The following is a 7,489-nucleotide window of genomic DNA, read 5'->3' as shown; positions in this document are numbered from 1 at the left end:
AAAAAAAAAAAAAAGAACTGTGCTTCTGTAGTCCTGAGGGAATTGGTGTAGAGTTTTTATTGTACTGTCCTCAGTTTTGCTATCAAGGTAATACTAGCTTCATAAGATGAATCAAAAAGTCTTCTTTTTCTTTTATTTTTTGGAACAGTAGAATCCTCCAGTGAAATCATATGAAGATATTGGGGGGAGTGTGAAATTATATGATCAAATCCAGGGTGGTTCTTTATTTTTAAATGCTGAATTCCCTTCCAATTTATGTCTGTTTGGGGTCACTTTCCCGTGTCTTAATTCAGGTTTTTTGTTGTTGTTAAATATTTTTACCAGAATTTATAATCCTTATCTGTGGGAGGGTTAGTCAGATGCAATCTTCTTCACTCTTGCCAGAGCTGGAACTCAGCCCAATGTAGGAACTGAAAATGTAGTGGGTTCCTTCTTTGGAGTAGGTGTGTGTAACACTGGGCAAAACTGACACAGTCCCTCCTTTTACAGAGCTCACATTAGGGATTCGGAATTCAGCTGAGACAGAAATGTGCTAAGAGCTACATTAGAGGACATTTGGGGGACTTTAGGGACCTTGAAGACATTGACAACTCCGAGAAACATTGTGCTGAGGATCCCATTGCAGCCTCTGCCTCAGAGATCCTTACTTCAAATAAAAAATCTCCTTGAGCATTTCCTTCATTCTTTTCTTTTCTTTCTTTTTTTGCAGTTTTTGGCCAGGGCTGGGTTTGAACCCGCCACCTCCGGTATATGGGGTCAGTGCCCTACTCCTTTGAACCATAGGCACTGCCCCTTCATTCTTTTCTTTTTCCTTTTCCTTCATTTTCCCCCATCCTTTCTTTCTTTTTCCCTTTCTTCTTTCCCAAAAATTTACTGAACATTTTCTATATAGCCAGGTACTGTTCTGTTTGCTACTAAGTCTTTATTCTTAGCTAAAGAGGTCACATCCAGAGAGTCTCTCCAGAATCAACAAGCAGGATTAGCCCAGAGAACATGACTAACATCCATTTTTAATTTATTATCCCACAAATGCTTCTTGAGGACCTACTATGTGCCAGGCCTGTTAGTGAGAGGAAATAATTTCTTTTCTTTCTTTCTTTCTTTTTTTTTTTTTAGATGGAACCTCAAGCGATCCCTCTGGGTAGAGTGCCATGGCATCACAGCTCACAGCAACCTCCAACTCCTGGGCTCAAGCGAGTCTCCTGCCTCAGCCTCCCAAGTAGCTGGGACTACAGGCGCCCGCCACAACGCCTGGCCATTTTTTTTTTTTTTTGGTTGCAGCCATCATTGTTGTTTGGCGGGCCCGGGCTGGGGATTCGAACCCACCACCTTAGGTGTATGTGGCTGGCACCTTAGCCACTTGAGCCACAGGCGCCGAGCCGTGAGAGGAAATAATTAAATGACATAAACACGAAAAAGTTGCTAGGAACTACTATTTATTAATAATTGCGATGGCTAGGCTGGTCATGGTGGCTCACCTTTATAATTCTAGCACTCTGGGAGACCGAGGCAGGAGGATTCCTTGAACTCAGGGGTTTGAGACCACCCTGAATAAGAATGAGATCCCCATCTTTACTAAAAAGTCTCTACTAAAACCAGAAAAATTAGCTGGACGTTGTGGCTGGCACCTGGTCCCAGCTACTCAGGAGGCCTGAACCCAGGAGTTTGAAGTTGCTATGAGCTAGGCTGATGACATGGCACTCTAGCCTGTGGCAAAAGAATGGGACTCTGTCTCAAAAAAATAAAAAAATAAAAAAAATTGTGATGGTTAATTTTATGTGTCACCTTGACTAGGCTAAGGGATATTAGTTAGCTGGTAAGATATTATTTATGGGTGTGTTTGTTGGGGGCATTTCTGGAAGAGATTAGCATTTGAATCAGCAGACTGAGCAAAGAGAATCCACCTTCATCTATGTGAGTGGATATCATCCAATCCATTGAGGGCCTGAAGAGAACAAAAAGGCAGAGGAAAGGTGAAGTCTCTCTCTTTGAGCTAGGACATCTGTCTTCTATCCTTAGACATCAGAGTCCCTAGTTTTTAGACCTTTAGACATTGAAACTTAAACTAGCCCCACCCCTTCTTAGACATTTGACCTGAAATTGAGTTACACCCCTGGCTTTCCTGCTACTCCAACTTGCAAATGCCAGATCATTGGACTTGTTGGCCTTCATAATCACATGAGCCAACTGCCAAAATATATCCTCTCATATATCTATATATATCTAACTAGTCCTGTTTTTCTGGAGAACCCTGATAAATACATAATAATGTTTAGGCGTGGCGCCCATAGCTCAGTGAGTAGGGTGCTGGCCATATACATTGAAGGTGGCAAGTTGGAGCCTGGCTGGGGTCTGTTAAACAACAATGACAACTGCAACCAAAAAATAGCTGGATGTTGTGGCAGGCACCTGTAGTCCCAGTTACTCAGGAGACTAAGGCAGGAGAATTGCTTAAGCCCAAGAGTTTGAGGTTGCTGTGAGCTGTGACAACACAGCACTCTACCGAAGGTGACATAGTGAGACTGTCTAAAAAAAAAGTGTTTATAGTTTATATGTTTATATTGTTATAATGCATTGTTATGTATTTATAACAATATTTATTGAGCTCTTGCTATATGACAGAAAATGTACCTCATGTTACCTTTTTTTGGTGACTAACTCCTCACAACCACTCAATGAGGTAGATCCCTTGATTATCCCCATTTTATCCACAAGAACACCGAGGCTTTGAGGAACGAAATGATTTCTCCAAGGACCCATGCACCTGTTTTTCCAGCTTCTGGTCCAGAATAGGTCCCAGTAACATGCATTTCCTCTCTCTTGCATTAAGGCTTCAGCATAAGGTTGTGAATTTGGGGCTCCATGCAAAAATGAATGACAAAGAGGGGAGTGGGGCCCAGACTTAGCCTGGAGACAAGCTTGCCACAAGCTTTTATTTGCTGGTTTTAGCCTTTTTCAGAGAATTCTTAGAATCTTCTGTTTGATTTGAGGTTTGAGCCAGTCCAGCTTATACTTCTCAGACTTCCAGTCTCTAACCTTCCAACCTCCTAATCCTTTCTTTCCGACTCTGATAGCCAGGAGAGGTGGGTGCGGAGGACAAGATGAAAAGGCCGCCAACTCCTCAATCCAGCGCCTGAACGGCGGTATGTCGGGCCGGCTGGTCCTCTCGCGCCACCTAGTGGTCCCCTCTGCCGCAGCACTCCAGGCTGAACAGGTAAGCTGAGGCAGAAACCGAGAGAGAGGCCGGTTAAACACTCTGGTAGCTCGCTGAGGGAGAGATTGTGGCTTCTGGAGAATCAGAACTTGGAATTTGGTTGGATTCAGCTAGATTTAGATCCTGGCTCTACCACATACTGAATGTGTGGCTTTGGGCGAGTCACTTCAATTTCAAGCCTCAGTTTCCTCATTTGCAACATGAGGAGAATCCCAGTGCTTCTTGAAGCCGCAGAAGTGCTTAGCCTTGTGCCCAGAACCACCAGGGTGTTTATTTCAGGCAGAAGGAACTTTGTTCTTTCTCAGGCCCTTGTAGATTCTTTTCTCAGCATCCTTACTTAGCACCCCCCCACCCCCGAGTCCTGTCCTGTCCTTCTCTTACTCTCCATACTCTCCCTGCCATTTTATCTGCCCCATGGACTTTAATTGCCACCTGTATTTTCCCCAAAGAGCCTCAGACCTGCTTTTCCAACTGCTTCTTGGATGTTTCACAGGCACCACCAACTTAACATGTCCGAAGTGAAATTATCTTCTTGCCCACAAACCTGTCTCTCTTCCCGTGTGGCCTATGCAGCCAGTGGTTCCACCCTCTACCCTATTGCTTAAGCCAAAAATATGGGTGTCACCCTCGACTTGTCCCTCTCTCCTCCCCCAGAAGTATTGTCATCATGTCCCGGTGACTGAACCTCATAGGTGCTCAATCCAGCCACTTCTCTTCATCCCCACTGCCACTACCTTACTCGGCACATGGTCCTGTTTTACTTGGATTATTGCAACTGCCTCTTAGTTTGATTCCTTGCTTCCACTTTCCCGGCCCTTGTTTGCCCTCAGCCTTCCTTTCTGGAGGTGCTAAGGGAGAATTCATTTTCCAGCCTCTATCACCTTCTAGAGGCTTCTCACTTTCCTTGGTTTGGGCTTCCTCCATCTTCAGAGACAGCAAAGTTATGTTTTACTGACCATTTTTCCATAGTAAAATCTCCCTCTGCTTCTGTCTCCTGTCTTCCTCTCCATTTCTAAGGGCCTTTGTGATTTCACTGGGCCCACTCCCACTTAATTCAGGATAATCTCCCATCTCATGATCTTCAATTTAATTACATCGCCAAGGTCCTTTTTTGTTGTTGTTGTTATGTAATGTGATAGATTTACAGATTCTGAGGATTTTAGGACATAGACATCTATTGTTTGTTTTTGTTGAAGACAGGCAGACAGACCTGGTTACTTTTTTTTTTTTCCCTATTTTTAGTAGAGATGGGGGTCTCACTTTTGCCCGTGAACTCCTGAGCTCAAGCAATCCACCTGTTTTAGCCTTCCAGAGTGCTGGGATTACAGGCGTGAGCTATCACTTGTCCAGGACATAGACATCTTTAACAGGTCTCTACTCTGTGTACCACAGTCTTTTCTCTGGTCCCCAGATATTCTTGTCTATCTCACACAGGAAATACATTCACTTCATTCAAAGGTTCCCAAAAGTCTCAATCCCTTAAGAGTATCAACTCAAAGTCCACAGTCTCACCTAAATCTCTTCAGTTTGAAAATTTAAAAATCTCATCATTGAAATAGTCTAAATTAGGTATGGCAAGAAGAACACAGTCTCTTCTGGGGCAAGGTTCATCTTCATCTGTGGACCGGTAAAACCAGAAAACAAACTGCTCCTGGCTCGGCGCCCATGCTCAGTGGTTAGGGCACCAGCCACATACACCAGGGCTGGTAGGTTCAAACCTGGCCCGAGCCCTCTAACCAACAATGACAACTGCAACAACTGTAGTCCCAGCTACTTGGGAGGCTGAGGCAAGAAAATCACTTAAGCCCAAGAGTTTGAGGTTGCTGTGAGCTGTGATGCCACAGCACTCTACTGAGGGTGACATAATCAGACTCTGTTTCAAAAAAAAAGAAAAAGAAAAAGAAAACAAACTGCTCCCAAAATACAATGGTGGTATAAGGTCACAGTTAAAGACATTCCCTTGCAAAGAGCAACTCTGAAAATTGAATTAGACAAACTCCACCAGGTTTCAAGTCCTAGGAATAGTACTTTGTAGTTCAAGGCTTTGACTTTGGGCTTATAGCTCCACCCTGAGTCCTTCTTCCTTTTTCTTGAAAGGTTCAGCACAAGTTTACAGCTAGGCAGTTTTATCAACTTGTTTCCTGCCTGTGGAATTCTGAGGATCTTACAGCTTTCCTTCATTTCATATTCTCGCTATTTCTTTCAGTCCAAGCTGCAGTGTTTCTGCTGATACAAAATTCTCAAGAACCTTGTGGGTCTCTCCTGTTGTGTCCTGGGGATTCACTCCATTAGACAAAAGGCCTCTTCATAGATCTTCTCCAGATAATCTCATTTCTTTCTTTTTTTGTGTGTGGTAAGACATTTATAATATATTTTTAGTTGCATTGTGTACATTAGGTGAGATCCTGCCAAATGGCCTCCCTCCACTTGCCCTCTCCCCCTTGACTGTCTCTCCTCTCCCCTCTTTCTTTCTGGACTATCTTTGTGTTTCATCATTTGTATGAATGTGTAAGTGATTATATATTGGTTTCATAATAGTATTGAGGACATTGGATACTTTTTCTCCCATTCTTGAGATACTTTACTAAGAAGAATATGTTCTGGCTGGGAGCCTGTAGTCGATGGTTAGAGCACCAGCCTCGTGCACCTGGGAGTGGTGGGTTCAAATGCAGATCAGGTTTGCTAAACAAAAACAAAAAGAAGAAGAAGAAGAATATGTTCCAGTTCCATCCAGGTAAACATGAAAGATGTAAAGGCTCCTTTTTTTGTGTGACTGCGCAGTATTCCATGGTATACATATACCACAATTTGTTAATCTATTCATGGGTTGATGGGCATTTAGGCTACTTCCACAACTTGGCTATTGTGAATTGGGCTGCAATAAACATTCTGGTGCAAATGTCTTTGTTGTAAAATGATTTTTGCTCATGTGAGTAGATACCTAGTAATGATATTGCAGGTCAACTTTTAGTTCCTTGAGAATTCTCCATACTTCTTTCCAAAAAGTCTGTATTAATTTGCAGTCTAATACAAAGTCTGTATTAGTTTGCAGTCTGGAAGTGTAGAAGTGTACTCCTGAGCTCAAGCAATCCACCTGTTTTAGCCTTCCAGAGTGTAGAAGTGTTCCTTTCTCTCCACATCCACACCAACATCTGCAGTTTGGAGATTTTGTGATGTGAGCTAATCTTACTGGACTTAGGTGATATCTCAAAGTGGTTTTGATTTGCATTTCTCTGATGATTAAAGATGATAAACATTTTTTCATGTGTTTGTAGGCTATGTACCTATCATCTTCAGAGAAGTTTCTGTTCAAGTCTCTTGCCCACATAGAAATGGGGTTGTTTGTTCTTTCCTTATTGATTAGTTTGAGTTCTCTGTGGATAGATAATCTCATTTCTATTTTTGGCTTCTGTTGAGGTAGCTGAGGGGGATAATGAGTCACATACTAAATCTCTTCAAAAAGCCTTTTATGTGATGGAATACTTTGACCTTTTGATCTAATATATTAGCAAAAGGTCAACCAGCCATATTCTCAGCTTTTTCTCTAAAACACACATTCCTCTTTTTTTTTTTTTTAAATATGGAATACTTCATGAATTTGCGTGATCCTTGAGCTGGGGCCATGCTAATCTTTTCTGTATTGTTCTAATTTTAGTATATGTTCTGCTGAAGCAAGCACGAGAAAGTCCACATCCCTGACAATGAATTTCATTATTCTAATATCTCTTGCAATCTGAATAGGCCGAGAATCCCCCAAATTGCCAAGTCCTGCTTCCTTTTTTGTTTAACAGTTCTCTCAAATTATCTATTTCTTCTCACATTTTGCTATAAGCAGCAAGAAGAAACCAGGTCATACCCTTCAACGCCTGCTTAGAAATCTCCTCAGCTGTATATTCAGATTTATTGTTTATAAATTCTGTTTTCTGCATAACTCCCAGGCACAATTCTCAGCTTTTTGTCCCTGTGTAACAAGGATCCCCTTTTTCTCCGAGTTGCCAACAACATTTTCCTCATTTCCTTCTGAGCCTTAACCCACTGCATCTTTAACATTCATATTTCTATCAAGTCTGTTCATAATGATTTAGTTTTCTCTGAACTGATTTGTAATTTTTTTTTTTTTTTTTTTTTTTTTTTTGCAGTTTTTGGCCGGGGCTTGGTAGTGAACCTGCCACCTCTCACATATGGGGCCAGTGTCCTACTCCTTTGAGCCACAGCACCACCCTGTGGCATTCTGATTTTTACAAATTATTCTTCTCTTACAGAAGAGACCTGATA

The 7,489-nt window shown here is 42.1% G+C and overlaps 1 non-coding gene across 1 annotated transcript; it reads right to left on the bottom strand.

Annotated features, from left to right (window-relative positions):
- Positions 1 to 6,788: 6,788 nt before the first annotated feature.
- LOC111728216 lies at positions 6,789 to 6,893 on the bottom strand. Its single transcript, XR_002775589.1, has one exon. It is a non-coding gene; the product is annotated as a U6 spliceosomal RNA (small nuclear RNA).
- Positions 6,894 to 7,489: the final 596 nt, after the last annotated feature.

This window comes from Otolemur garnettii, unplaced genomic scaffold (assembly GCF_000181295.1).
Source record: "Otolemur garnettii isolate 467f Iridium unplaced genomic scaffold, OtoGar3 scaffold00144, whole genome shotgun sequence".
Taxonomy (NCBI): domain Eukaryota; kingdom Metazoa; phylum Chordata; class Mammalia; order Primates; family Galagidae; genus Otolemur; species Otolemur garnettii.
Note: the sequence above shows the minus strand (reverse complement) of the source record. Positions and strands in the feature narration are given on the sequence as shown.